This window comes from Elephantulus edwardii, unplaced genomic scaffold (assembly GCF_000299155.1).
Source record: "Elephantulus edwardii isolate Elephantulus edwardi_28Jun2011 unplaced genomic scaffold, EleEdw1.0 scaffold00028, whole genome shotgun sequence".
NCBI lineage: Eukaryota > Metazoa > Chordata > Mammalia > Macroscelidea > Macroscelididae > Elephantulus > Elephantulus edwardii.
In genome coordinates this window covers 3,262,476-3,277,518 of record NW_006399778.1, presented here as the reverse complement: position 1 = coordinate 3,277,518, position 15,043 = coordinate 3,262,476, and positions in this window count along the sequence as shown.

Here is a 15,043-nt window from a genome sequence, read left to right as displayed (position 1 = left end):
GGAAACCCTGTGGAGCAGTCCTACAGGGTTGCTGGTCGGCTTGGTGGGTTTACTCTGTGTGAAATCTTTTCTCTAAGCTTTATAATGATTGTCCTATTGAATCCAGAAGCCTATGAATTTGATACAACATAAAGAATAAATTACTAATAAGCTAGAAACAATTCCATTCTACAGATAAGGGGCGGAAAGGCTCAGATATAGTAAATAATGTGTCCAGAATTAGGCAGTAGCAGAGTGAGGACTTGAACCCTAGTCCTAAAGTCCAAGTACTTAATACTAAATTTCTTAATGTTTTTACCTGATAAACTAGACTCTCTGGAATTAGAATTTGTTTTTGAAGAATGCCACAGCACTCCTGGAGGGGCTGCTTTCCCATCTCCTCATTTTAGGCATCCCTTCCAGCTGCACTGACCTGGAGAATTCTATTTTCAGACCCCAAGGGCTCTAGAAAGGCCTGCCTGATCATCCCCAGTCTCAGGGCCCTACTATTTTCAGGTCTGCACCTCCTTTCCACAAGGCAGCCCTCAGAGAGCCCACCCAGGACCAGAACGGATCCACTGACCCCAAGATCCTAGAGAAGGGGTTCCCCCTCCCCCACCTCCGTCTGTCTTCACTCTCCTGAGAAGCTGGTGGAACACAGACCTTTGACTCTGCCCTGTGTCCCCAGCAGTGACTCAGGTTTTATGAGGGGCAGAGATGACAGAGACTGAGGTCCAGGGAAGCCACTAAAGCTTACTTCAGGTCCACTGACTTTAGGACCACTGCAGCTATGGCAGTGCCTGACCTGGCCAGGACACTTGGGGTTGAGGGTTGAAAGGGACCCCATAGATATTTTCCTCAGGCTTCCTGAGAGGACACCAAACACCTGAGGCCTTGAAGCTCAGCCCTTCGCTGAGGCCTCTGCTTGTTCCCAAATCTCATTACCAAGGCTTCTTATTCTCATGGAACTCCTATTCTCCTCACAAGCAGTCTCCTATATGGAACTTCTTCCCTTCATTAAGGCTCCCATGAGTCTCCTCCCTATCACTATGGTGGCCTAGTGGCAAAAAGCTGCGCTGCAATCTCAACGGCACACAGTTTGAATCCACTAGCTGCTCCGCGAGAGAAGGATGGGTAATCTCCTCTTGTGCGATTCATTGCCTCTGAAAACCCGCTGGAGGGTCAGCTATGGGTTGGTTCCGACTCAATGGTACACAACAACAACAACAACAACGACTACTACTATTCGCTAGAGAGCTCTGCTGGCCTAGTGGCAAGAAGCCATGCTGTAATACCAATAGCAAGCAGTTTATTAAATCCACAAGCTGCTCCATGGGAGAAGGATGGGGAATGTCCTCCCGTGTGACTGAAAACCTGCTGGAGGGTCAGCTATGGGTCGATTCCAACTCAATGGCACACAACAAGTATTCACTATGATTAATTGTCCCTAGTAGTACTGCTAATAAGTAGCAAAGCCTGGGTTCATTCATTCATTCACTCATTTGTTCAATACTAATTGTGGCAGGTTAAAATGATAGGCATGGATTAAGCTCATCCAAAACTAAAAGTCTCCATTAATATGGTATCTGAGGAGTCCAGGGATCAAACAACTGGATGTAAAAAAGCAGGAAGCACATCAGCCTTGTGGGCTTTTACAGAAAGTGGCCAATTTCAAAGGATGCCAATGATAATCAGATCAGATTTTGTCAAAGACCTCCAGATTATCAGAATTCAAGGCTTTTCTCATCTCAGCCCAACCCAACCCCTGGACAACACCCCTAACAGTCACTCATTCCAGAAGCATGTGGTCACTTGCTTCTGCTTGCATACCTCTAGGGACAAGGAGGTCACCACTAGAGAGTTCACCAGTCCCATCCCTGGACATTCATGACTGTCAGAATAGTCTTCAAATTATGCTGGAATCTGTTTGCCTGTAACTGCCCTCTTCCCTGGTCCTTGCTCTGAAAACACCTTAATCGCCCTGATATCTCTCTTGGGCCAGCCCACATGCTTATTCCCAGAAGCCCTCTCTTCTCCAGGGCCCCTGAATGAGAAGTGGCTTTGTTGGCATGGTGACCTGTGATCTCTAAACAAGATGTGTGGGGCTGGGCAGGGAGAGGCTGAGGAGGGGGCGGGGGGAGTGTGGGAAAGAGTTCTGTCTAACCCGACAAGTCCTGGATTCTCCCCACTTACCTGTGAGTCACCCCCAAACTAGGCCAAACCAGTCCACGGGCCCACACACCAGCAAACACATGCTGCGTCACACAGGCACACACCGACACACACCAACACAGAGCCACTGACTCACACGGGCACAGAAACACACAGATGCTTATAGTTCACGGTCATAAACACATGCAGAGACACAAAGACATGCACAGCCACTGACACGATAGCAGAGTTTGAAACAAACCACATACACAGAGCATACAAACACAATAAAACACACATCCACAATACAAAGTTCATTCACAGTCACGAGGAAATTAACACTTGAACATATACACAAGTGTGCACACACTTCTTTCACACCTCCTTTTGCAGCCTCAACAGTGTCCTCTGTGTGTGTGTGTCTACTTGTACCCAGAGAATCCACCACAGAAAGGGGCCAGACGGTGTGAAGTCATGGCGGTCATCTTCCTCCCTCTAACTGATCTCTGGCCTCCCACCTGAGTCTGTCATTATTCACCTGGGTCCAAAATAGCCAAGGCGTGGCAAGGAGAGCCTTGCGTCCCCCAGCTCAACCTCCCACTTTTTCCCTTCCCACCCTCACCCCGATTCAGGTCTCCTACACCCACCTTCCCTCTCTCAGCAGCCCTACTCTTCCCAGGCTGGGGCACACATGTCTCAGGACAGGCCCACTGACTCCAGCCTGGAAAGCTCGGGCATTCTCAATTCTGCTTCTGCTAATAACCCAAACCTCCTTGTTGATGAGTTGATTCTGATTCAGAGTGATCCCTACTGGTGGAGTAGAACCACCCCCTTAGGCTTTCCATGGATGTAAGTATTTATAGTAGCAGACTGACACATCTTTCTCCTGAAGAGTGGTTGGTAGGTTCAAAATACCAACCTTGGGGTTAGCAACCCAATGCTCACCATGCTACATGGGCCTCTTCTCCTAATAACAGTGACTGCCAAATCCACCTCGAGAGAATCACAGAAAACCCTAGAGCCCACAATCAACCAGTCATACACAGCCCTAGGGTTTCTGCATAGAGCCAACAAGGCCTTCTCGAGAGAACAGAGTGGTGCATAAAGCACAGGCATTACTCACAGAGGACCTAAGTTCAAATTCGGGCCTTTCTACTTGTCTGACTTTGGCCAACAGAATGAAACAATCTGAGCCCAAATTCCTATATTATAATTGGTGACAGGGGAGGAGGGGGCAGTATTACCCCATTTCATGGAGCTGTCATGAGGATTAAATAAAATTATGCTTAGGAAACAATTCAGAAACGAAATCATAAATGGTAACTACCACCATCACAATTAGGAACTGTTGGAAACCTACCTGGTCATCCTGGTTGGGGGCCGTATTCATCCCCTTCCCAATTAGCTTTGAGGCAGCTGTCCCTCCACCTCTGCGCCCACCAGGCAGATTTATGTGAGTCATTTCAACGCAAATAAAAACCAAGGCTTAGGAGTCTGACCTGTACCTGTAGCCACCAGCACAGAGCCAGGTGGGGTAATTATCACTGCGACCAAGGCGTTATTAATACGCATCCCTGCTGTTTCAGCAGCCCAACTCTCTGGAGTTCAAAGCATGTTCCTATAACCACCTCCTCCTTCTTCATTTCCAGCTACCAAGTCCATTCGACAGCTCAAGTCCCAGATTGGTTAAACAACTAGCCCCAGGACACCCAGTATGTTGGCTGGGTGCAAATTCCCAGGCTGGGTCTGAGGCCTCCTAGACAAAGCTGAAAGTGGCAGGTGTCGCTGAGAAAGTGGCTCATCCTCTCTGGGAAGGAGCCTCCCCCATGGTGGGCAAAGGAGGAGAGAAGCAGCAGCCTGAGGGTACGAGGGGGAAAGAGGAGGGGAAGGGGGAAAAAGGAGGGGAAGGGGGGTAGCAGTTAGCTCAGGCTCAGGGAGCTAGATGAATGAATTCGAGCTGGAGAAGTTCAGGGACAAGGAGGGCAGAGAGACTCAGGATGGAGCCACCAGGCCCATCTCCCCTCCCACCATTGCCCCTCACAGGGACAGCTCACCGTCTGTGTGAGGACTCAGGTGTCCAGCCGGTCAGGAGCTCCTGTCGCTGGACTGTGCTTCTCTGATGCAGTCCAGCTTTCAGCCGGGAGTCCTGGGGCGGGTTAGTTGGGCACCCCGAAATGGGGCGGGGCCCCTGGGGTGGCTCCCGCCAGCCCATGGATTCCTCAGGGCCGCAGGGGTGGGGATCTGGTTGGGCCGGTTCGGGCTCCTCACCCTCCTCCCTGGGTGCCTGCTTGCACTCCTGTAGGGTGACGGTGATGTGGTAGCGGGTCCTCTTGGTAAAGGCACGAGCGTGGAGAGTCTGGGCTGGCTCGGACAGGGCCGGCCCTAGGGTGACTTGTTCGCCCTTTGTCCCCTCTGCCTCTGCCCGGGGGAAGGATGCTGGGCGGGGCAGCAGGAGTACTGCTTCCACGTTGCTGGGTGCTTCAGGTCTCGAAGGGACCTCTGTGGATGGGGTTTGTAGGCAGGTACAGCCAAGGGATTCTTGTTCCAAAAGGTCAGGAGCTGGCATTGGACGTGAAGGGCTCTGGGTACAGGTAGACTCTGCCGAGGCCACTGCCAATGCCAGGGCATTGGGCTCCAAGGAGGCATGAATGGCCAGGTCAGAGGCACTGCCCACAGCTGGCCTCTGCAGGCGCCCCAGGACCTGACTGGGTTCCTCTGAGATGTGCCATCGCTTCCAGAGCCAGGATCCATGGCTCCCTGCCCGAAGGTCCCATTCTGAACGGCTCTGGGTCTGGGCCTGGGGAAAGTGGGAAAGGGCATCAAGGGGGGAAGCTCCCTTCCACTTGCCAGGCACTCAGAACATTCCTGGCTGCCCACCTGGCACAGGGGAAGTTAAACAGGGATCTGGTATCTAGGAAGAAGCTTCCAGGGCCACCAGAGCAAACCAAGGAAAAGAACTCTGGAAAAGTCTTTCCACATTCAATTTACCATTTCCCGTTCTGTATATGAGGAATGCAGGCCTCCACATTCTACTCAGAGAGCAGTGACATAACTAAGGCCACTTAGTCATTCAGGGAGGATTCTCAAGTGTCTGGTACCTTCCAGGTGACAGAGGTGCCTGGGAACTGCCCACACCCCCTAGAGGTGGTGACCTTAGCATCTTCTCAGGCTGACTCTCTCCTCCCAAATACCCAGAGGCCTCTGGCCCTTTGGCAGCAGCTGCCCCAGGGATTAGAGATTGTGTGGACATGCCTGCTGCAAGTACCTGGGGCCTTTGCATGCTTCAGGCTTCCAGAAAGCCTGCTACTTCCCCTCCCAGGCTAACATTCCCGCAAAAACACGTGGGAGGAGGTACTTTGGGTACAGAGACATCCCTGGGACAAGAGGGTCCCCTTGGACATGGGACAACACCTGACCTGTCTAGTCACTTCTCTGGGGCTGCTGCCTGGCCTTGGGAGTTGGGCAATGTGCTTGGGACCTGACTTATGAACACAATCCCTCAACCTATTCTCAAGGATCAGTTGTTTCCTTAGCAACAGAGGGGCCAAATCTGGCATCAAAATTCTTCCTGGCAAGGACCCTTGATCTCAAATGACTTGATTTATTCATCAGTGAGGACCAAGGCTTAGAGTGAACAATGTCCCTACATGGTGCAAATGGTTTCACATAGCTACTTGCTGGGAGGTTAGCAGTCTGTAGTCATCCTGCAGTGCCATGGAAGAAAGGCCTGGTGATCTGCTTCCCATGAGGTTTACCATCTACAAAACCCTCTGGAGTGCAGTTCTACAATGTTACACGTGTTGTTGCCATGAGGGAGGACTGCTTTGATGGCAACGGGTTTGGAGCAAGGTAGCCTGGACTCAAGACCTCTGCTGTCTCAGTTTCTCTGTATGTAAATAGAGGTGATAATTGCTCCTGCCTCCTGGGATTGTTTTGAAGATCATCTGAGATAATCCATGCAGGGTTCACATAGCGAACACTCAATTATATGCTAGTAATCCACGGCATTCAGGCTGAGAAAGCACACCTGGCTTTCAGCGTCCACCCCAGGAGGTGCCCTCTGTCTCCCTGAGGTAAGGACACTCTGCTCCCATTCCATCCATGGCTCAGAGTCTAAACGGCAAATGGGGAACCATGGTCAGATGATGGAGCCACACTCACTCAGGATGATCCCTGAGGGGCCATGATGGGCAATGGGGGAAAGAAGAGACCAAAAATAGGGGAGATAAACCTAATACAGAGGTGGAGAGAAGGGAGCCATTAGAACAGGCACAGAGGTCCCCAGTGTCACAAAGTTCATATTTCCAGAGCTTCCAGGCTTCAAGATGGAAGCTCTATGCTCATTACCTTATTTCTCACAGTAGCCCTGATAAAGGCTATTTATTTAGGCCCATTTTGCAGACAGGAAGACAGAAGTTTTGAAGGCTAGGGGTTGGGAATGATCTGCCCTGATTCAAACAGAATCAGTGGCAGTGGGAAGGCTAGCAACCCAGTTGCCTGACTTCTAAGCCAGGGTTCTCAGGCCTGTGAAGCCCCCACTCTGAGATTTTGACCCTTCTCTCCCCTCTCCCCTTTGCCTTCTCTCCTACCTTGAGGCTGAGATTGCTGGTGCTGCCCTGGGCCAGGTCAGGACAGCTCTGGCCACCCCAGGGCCTGGGAAGGAAGCAAAGAGGAAAAGGATAAGTAGCCTCCTCCTGTCCCCATACCACCCCAGGCTGCCTCAGTGTTACATAGCCCAGCAGAGTGGGCTCCTGAAATACTGAGGGAAGGTCTAGGCAATAGCCACTTCTCCATGACCTCCCCATTCTGTTCTCACCACTTCAGGGCAGAGAAAGAGTCAGGGAAGAGTTTGGGACCAAAATGGAGACTGACCGTATAGGAGAAACACAGAGAAAGGACAGGGCCAAGTAATTACAGTTTTTCCAGGCCCTCTGGAGCTTGTGCTTCCAAGATCTTCTTTAAGATTTATAAGATTTTTTTTATTATTATTATTTGTGTATGTGTACCGTCAAATCAGATCTGACTGGTACAGGAGGAGAGTGTTCCTCCTTCTCCAGCAGAGCATCTGAGGGAAAGATTTATAAGATTATTATATAATTAGAACTCATGAAAAATTATATAAAATGGGTGACCCTGGAGGATAATACACTGAGCAAAATATCTCAGTCTCAAAAGCACAAATGCTGCATAGTGCCACTGCTGTAAAACAGGACTGACATCGGGGTTGGGGGAGCCTAAGAAAAGAGGGGATAAATAATGTATACTGCATTGAAACAGATGAGGGAGAGAACTGTTTAAAAGAAATATAGGGTTAGGTATTATTTTCATGACAAGATTACAGAAAAAGAAATACATAGTGAAGTGGACTGTGGACTGGGGGGCATCGTATAACAATGAAAGAATTTGTTTTTCTTCAAAGAGAAAAACAAACTGGGGAGGAAGGTGAGCAGGGAAGAAAATGTGCAACAATGAATGAAAGAGGAAAAAAATAAATGGAAAGAATATGCTGTAAAATATATATATAGCCTTAAAAAATCATTAATTAAAAAAAAAAGAATTCTAGATGTTGTTAGGTGCCATCGAGTTGAGTACAACTCAGCAACCCTATAAACAGCACATCTGAACCCTGTCCTATCTTGTGTTATCCTCATCATCTCTGACACTCTTTAGCCCATTGCTGCAGTCACTGTGTCAGTCCATCTCATCGAGTCTTCCTTTCTTTTGCTGCCCCTCTACTTTTCCAAGCATGCTATCCCATTCCAAAGAATAACCTCTCCAATGTGAGATGAAGCTTCACCATCCTGGCCTCCCAGGATCACTCTGGCTGCACTTTCTCTAAGACATATCTGTTTGTTCTTATGGCAGTCCATGGGATATTTCATACTCCAACACTATAACTCAAAGGCATTCAATTCTTCATCTGTCATCTTTATTCAGTGTCCAGCTCTCAGCAGCATAGCAAGTGATTTAAAAGACGGTGGCCTGAATCAGGCACAACTTAGTCTTCAAACTGACATCATTATTCTTCAATGCTTTGGAGAGGTCCCTGACAGCAGACTTTCCCAGTGTAATACATCTCCTGAACTCCTGATTGCTGGTACCAAGGATGTTGATTTTGGTTCCAAGTATGTGGTTCATCCACCAGCTGCTCCGTGGAAAAAAATATGGGCAATCTCCTCCTGTTAGATTATTGTCTCTGAAAATCTGCTAGAGGGTCAATTATGGGTCAGTTTGGAATCAACAGTACCCAACAGTAACATCTGTAGACATTAGCTGTTACTATTCCCATTTTTTAGATAAGAAAATTGAGGCCCACCTAGAAGGATATAGCCTTCCCTGTGTATCATCTCCCCTAGCCCAGACAAGAGGGATTAAAGATCTGTCCCACGATGCTGGGGTTCCATTCCTACACTGGTGAGAACAGAGCAGAGATGGACACATGGCATGTGTCATCTTGCTGACCTGGGAGCAGCTTGGCCTCTCCTCTGCCCTCCCAGCCTTGACTCATCGGCACCCCTATCTGCCTCCTCCCAAGAGGGAGGGGCAGTTCCAACTGGGCCTATAGGGCAGGTTTCTACCAGGCAGGGTAAAAGGAGAGATGTGTATGCCAGGTGGAAGAGGGCAGGGCCCTGACAGGGTGTGGGTACTCCAGGCAGCCAGGCTTTTCGGCATAGGGTAGCAGGACTCTCCCTCTCCTCCCTTCCTTGGGGTGAGAGAACAGTGTAAGCTCCTCCCTCATGTCCCCACCACGCCTCCACCCCCTCCCAGGTGGACTGAAGACAGCTGTGTCAGGATAAGATCAGAACAAATTGCCCAGTAACTGCATAGACACACAAACACCTCTTGACTGCACACCCACACTCATGCTGTCTGCAGGTACTGTGCCTGAGAACTACAGGGTTTCCATAGATTTTGACTACACTCCCTCACCTATTTCTTCTGCCACCCACCAAACCTTTTATTTCCCTTCAGACAATAGAGTCCTCAGTTACCAGTGAATGGGCTGGAAGAAGCCTCTACCCATGTGAATCTGCTCAAGGTCACAAGGCTAGTAGTGACCCCATCCCCTTGCTTGTGTTCCCGCGGTCTTCCCAGGCCGTGGGGCAGCACAGTTTTAGGACATGGGTTCAGGGATCAGTCAGCACCATCACTTCCTGTCTGTATGATTTGGGGCATTGACTTCGTCTCTCTGAACCTCTATTTCCTTATTTGAATCACAAGGAATATTTTTCTCACAGGGCTGTTGGGAGGCTAAAATGAGATAATCCAGGCAAAGCATAAGAAACGAGTGCTGCATAAAGGTTTATTGTTTCCTGGCTCAGGGTAAGGGATGACAGGGCAAAACCTCTTTAGGAGCCTGTCATACTCAGTGACAGAAACAAATGAAGCCCAGAGCTAAACAGACCTGTGACGTGAGACTCAAAGTCCACTGCTATGTTTGCCTTTAGTTGTCTCCGGGGAGCCGGGGAGGAAATCTTTGTCAGCAGGTCGCCTGCCAGACTTAGGAAATTATAAAAATTGTTCAAAAGTTTCAGAAGAGACTAAAGACTTTAAAAGGATCATTTTTAAATAGTAAGCTGGCAAAGGTTAAGCATTTGGCTGTCAAGCTAAGCGTCTTACTTTCCACAAATATTAAAGTTTTGGAAACCCTAGGGGCAGTTCTACTCTACCATGTAGGATTACTATGAGGGTAGCAAGGGCTTGGATTTGGGGTTTGTGTTTTCTGTATTTTCACAGCAATAAGACATCATTCTCTTCACATTTGTGTGTCCAAAATTGTGGGCTGTCAACACCTATATGTTTATGATCCAAGACACTCACATTTACTTATTTGATTACTGACAACAGGCATACCTGGGAGATCCAATATTGCAATTTATAACTTTTTCGATTTCCCAGTGCATATAAAAGTTATGTTTACACTATCCATTAGGGAACTCTGTTGACTCAATTCATAAGGAATTGCGTAGGTAATCTACCAAGAGTTAAAATCTTCCAGCGGTCCTTCAGGAGGAAAGATGAGCCATCTCTAAATCCCAGGTAATTTACAGTCTCCCAGAAGAAGGGTCAGCTATGAGCGGGTAGGGCAATAAATGATGAAGGGCGGGAGTGATCGTCCATTAAGTGTGCGATAGTAGTATTTTAAAAATTTGAGCGAGGAGGGGGGAAGATTTGAAATATTGAGGGAATCATCCAAATGTGACAGGCAAGAAATGAGCACATGCTTTTGGGAAAACAGCGCTGGTCGACTGTTGCAGCAAACGTTCAATGGCAGAAAAACTTAACATATGCGAAGTGTAATAAAGTGGTATAAAACAAACTCTATCACTCATTGCGCCTAAGACTCAGGAGCACTGTCCCGCCAGGCCCTCCTTCCATCCTCCTCACCTATCCTGAGCTCCGGCATCCTCTGAGGTCTCCTTTCCCTTCTGCTCCCTCCAGGTCCCCAGCCTGGCCATTAGACGGGCCAGGCGGGCCCCAAGGCCCCCGCGCCGCTTGGCCATGGAGGTCACAGTCCGGGTCTTCAGGGCATCCGCGTGCTAGGACTCCCGGGTCAGCCGGATACTCCGCATTTGCACCTCCTCTAACCGGTTCCCCCCACCCCACCCCTCCGAGCAAATAGCGGCCCCGCCTGCGGCCAGGTGGGAGGGAGCCGGACCCAACTGTTGTGGGTGCACAAAGTCCGAGGTGCACTCCACCAGGGGTCGCCTACACCTGGGACCAGCTCGGGATGGAGACCTGAATCCAGGCCTGGGAAGGTGCCAGGGCCCAGCTAGCTGGGTGCAGGCAGCCTGGGGCAGGACCTGCACGGGGTAAGACGAGGAAAAGTGGGGCCTGGGGCAGGTGTGTGCGTTTGGAGGTGGCGGGAACTGGCAAAAAGTCTCCTCCTCCAGCAGGAAGAGCTAGGAATCAGCGGCGAGGTCAGCTGTCAGTGGCGGGAATGGGCGTGGTCTATGTAAAGTAGGTGGGCCTGGCTAGCCAGGGGCGGGGCCAAAGGCGTGACGGGCTAGGGCGGGGCGAGGAGATAGTGGTGGACTAGATGAGACGCGGTTGTGGCTGAAGCTGATCCTGCTTTCTGCCCTCCACTGAGGACTTACTTCCCTATGCTGGTGTCCATTTTTTTTGTGTATCGTGGAATCTTAATAGCATGAGAAATGATTCCTCTATCCGGTGGATTCGAATCTAGTACCTTTGTGTTGTCAGCACAATTCCTTTACTCCTAATCTACTGTTGTTGTTAGGTGAGGTAGAGTCGAGTACAACTCACAGCCATCCCATGAACACCAATCTGAAGCCTGCCCTAGTTTGTGCCATCCTCACCATCTCTGAGACACTAGAGCTCATTGCTGAAGTCACAGTGTCAGACTATCTCGTTGTGGGGGGTCATCCTCTCCTTTGCTGATGATATTCCTTTAGAAGGAATAGTCTCTCCTAGCTATAAAGTATGAAAGACGCTTCACCATCCTTGCCTCCAAGGAACACTCTGGCCACACACTTTCCACGACATTCCTGTTTGTTCTCTTGGCAGTCCATGGGATGGTCACTGCTCTTCTCCAGCACCATAACTCAAAGGCAACAATTCTTTTTCTGTCATCCTTATTCATTGTCCAGCTCTGGTGCACAGCAGGTGACTGAGAAGACCATGGCCTGAATCAGACACATCTTAGTCTTCAAACTGACATCATTGCTCTTCTGTATTTTGGAGAGGTCCTTGTCTAAGCCACTGAAGCTCTCTCTTTTCTTCTTAGAGAAGTGTTAGGCACAAGCTAGCAGTGTGGGGTGGCATTTCCCTGCAGAAATGTGAACTTTGTCCCCTGCTGGAAGTTTGCCATGGATCCCGTCCATGTAGACATTGAAAATTATTTCATAACTGCTTGGGTTTTTGGTAGGGGGTTCTGTCCCAAGTGAGTTGCACAGATAACACAAAGGCTGCGCACCTCCTGCAGTTGGAAAGCACTAGCAGCTTAGTGAGAGAAAGATGGGCATTCTCCTCCCATTGCGATTTACAGCCTCTGAAACCCAATGCAAGGTTGTTAGGAGTCAAAACTGACTGATGGCGTTGAGTGAATGACATCATTCTTAGGGAACCCTGCTGGCACAGTGCATGGCATATTGCACCTGCTCTATGCAGAAGATAGGCAGTCTTTTCTCATAAAGATTTACTTTTTTTTCTCATAAAGTCTCAGAAGCCTGATGGGAAGTTGTCACAAGTCAGAATCTATTCAATGGCTTTGGATTTTAGTGGAAGTCATCATGTTTGGTAGAGGGCCAGCCAGCAGGGTGAGATTTGCACATTAATGGCAGTGATGAACTGGAGCATGCTGGCAATCATGAAAATAATAGAGAAACTAAATAACTTTTTTTAACTGTTATACATAAGGTCCCCACAAATGAAGAGCAGACTTGATTGCAGCCAGCAAAGCTATTTTATGCCTATATAATAGAGGCATTGGTTCAGCTTTTTTGTGTTTTTTTTTTTTTGCCCATGGGAGTATTTAATTATGATTAAAGACCATTTCCTGTGTGGAGTGGATGTATGCCTCTGTCCACTCCAGTCCTCCTGTGGGACAGGTCCATGGAGTCAGTCCCCAGGGGCTACTGCACACCAGACATGAGCTATTTATTACATTTTATTACGTCAGATGGAGGAGGGCTTTGGGGGACAGTGGGGCGCACTCAGTCCTTCTTGGCAGCCGTGTTCCTCATGGTAGCAGCTGAGTTATTCTCACTTCCCCTTGGCATGAATGTGTGTCTCCATCCTTTTCTTGGTGAACTTGAGGGCCCACTTGTCTTTGGAGACCTTGAGCAGCTCCATGGCACCATGCGTCGCATAGGGCTCAAAGTCACACACCTTCCAGATCATGTCTAGCGCAAACTTGGTGTGCTTGGTGGGGCAAAAACAGCAGCACCTGTGCCTCGGCTTGCTCATGGTCTCGGTTACTTTGTGGCTCTTGTTGAGGCCCACGGCCATGGGGTGGCTCACAGACAGGGCTGCTGTACTTCTATGGCTGCTGTGGTAGAAGGTGGTTCAGTATTCTTGAATTCATTGAGAAGACTTGGGCTGATTCTCAGCCATTGCAGCTGTCGCTAGTGGAGCTTCTAAATTAAGAAGGAAGAGAAAGAAAGACTTGTCAATCTACTTCTGAAAATCAGCCAGTGAAACCCATTTAGGTCACAAGAGTCAATTCACAACTGGTGAGGGGACAGCACAGAACTGGGTACCGTTTTGCTTAGTTTTGCATGGCTTCACCATAAGCTGGGGCCAACTTGAGATGGCTAACAACCCCACCACAGAGTCCACATCAGTTAACTGTAACACCAGCCACCAGTACTAAGCCCTGGTCTGAGCATCTGCTGGAGGAGAAGCTCCTATAAGATGCAGGGGATGACATAACCTACCCATTGTTACAGCACTGTGGAGGACAGGGTCTCAAACTCGGGTCTTCAGGAGCCCATGGATTGGGTTTTATGTGATTAGACCACCTCTCGAGATTAAGCTTGCCTCCTATCTCTATTCTTTCTCCTACATCTAGCCCACTCTTCCAAGTGTCAATGTAATATTCCACTGAGTGGCCCACAAGTCCTTAAACTTGACACTGAATTCAACACTTTCCCTGAATTCTGTTAATCCTTAGGCTCCTTATCCCAGAGGAGGACACTGTTATCCACTCTTGGCATTCAAGCCCATAAAATCTTCACCTCTCACTCTGCTATTCAGTCAGTTTTGAGATCTGTTAACCCAGCCTCCCAGACTCATCTTCTAGCTTCATTCCAGCTGGCACTGCCCTCATCCAGACTTAAATTTTCACATCTAAACTCTAGAAACAGCCTAGAGGCAATCTCATCTACCTGACCTACCCACTGTGACCTTCCCGAAACACCATACTGAACTGTTTCCCATCTTTTTCTTGGGCCAAAATTCACAAAGCAGAATGCAAGGCTCTTCCCAAACATTCCAGCCTCTCCTTCCTCTGCACTGGATAAATCTATTTTAAAAAGACTTCTTTAGGATATCACTTTGAAGACTAAACTGGGATTTTTCAATCATCTTTCAAGAATGCAAGGGGAGTTCTGGTGGCCTAGTGGTAAGCTTCTATGCTGCCATCCTGAAAACACAAGGTTCAAACCTACCAGCTGCTCCATGGAAGTAATATGGGCAATCTCTTCCCATGTGAATTACTGCCTCTGAAAACCCACTTTTTAGTGGGGTCAGCTAGAGTTGGTTCCAAATATATGGTGTATAACAACATCAGTATATGCGTATGAAACCGGGACAATGAGTCAGTTAGACCAGGAAAGAAATGATAATTTTGAATTATGGTGTTGGTGAAAACAAAATATTAAATATAACATGGACTGCCAGAAGGACGAACAGATGTGTCTTGCAGGAAGTACAGCCAGAATGTTCCTTAGAAATGAGGATGGTGAGACTCCATCTCGTATGTTGTTGTTGTTGTTTGATGCTGTCAAGTCGTAGATGACTCATAGCAACCCTATGAACGAACGGCCTGAGCACTGTTCGTACATAGAGTTTCTGGAGGCAAGCCATTGCAGAAGTGGATGCCGCTCCTGCTTCCAGCCATCTCATATACTTTGGAGATATTACCAGGAGGTACCAGTCCTTGGAGAACAACATCATGCTTAGTAAAGAGTCAGTCGTATGATGCTCAGTTAAGATGCTCAATGAGATGGGTTGATGCAATGACTTCAGTAGTAGCCTCAAACATAACAATGATTGTGAGGATGGAGTGTTTTGTTTTATTGAGCATAGATAGGGTCACTTGCTATGCAACAACTCGACAGGACATAACAACTTCTTCCTCTCCCACCATCTGCTTCCTCCTTCTGCCTTCCACTCCTCAGAACTTTTAATATTTCTCAACTCTCTAGGTTCCTCCTCCTTGAGGGCTATG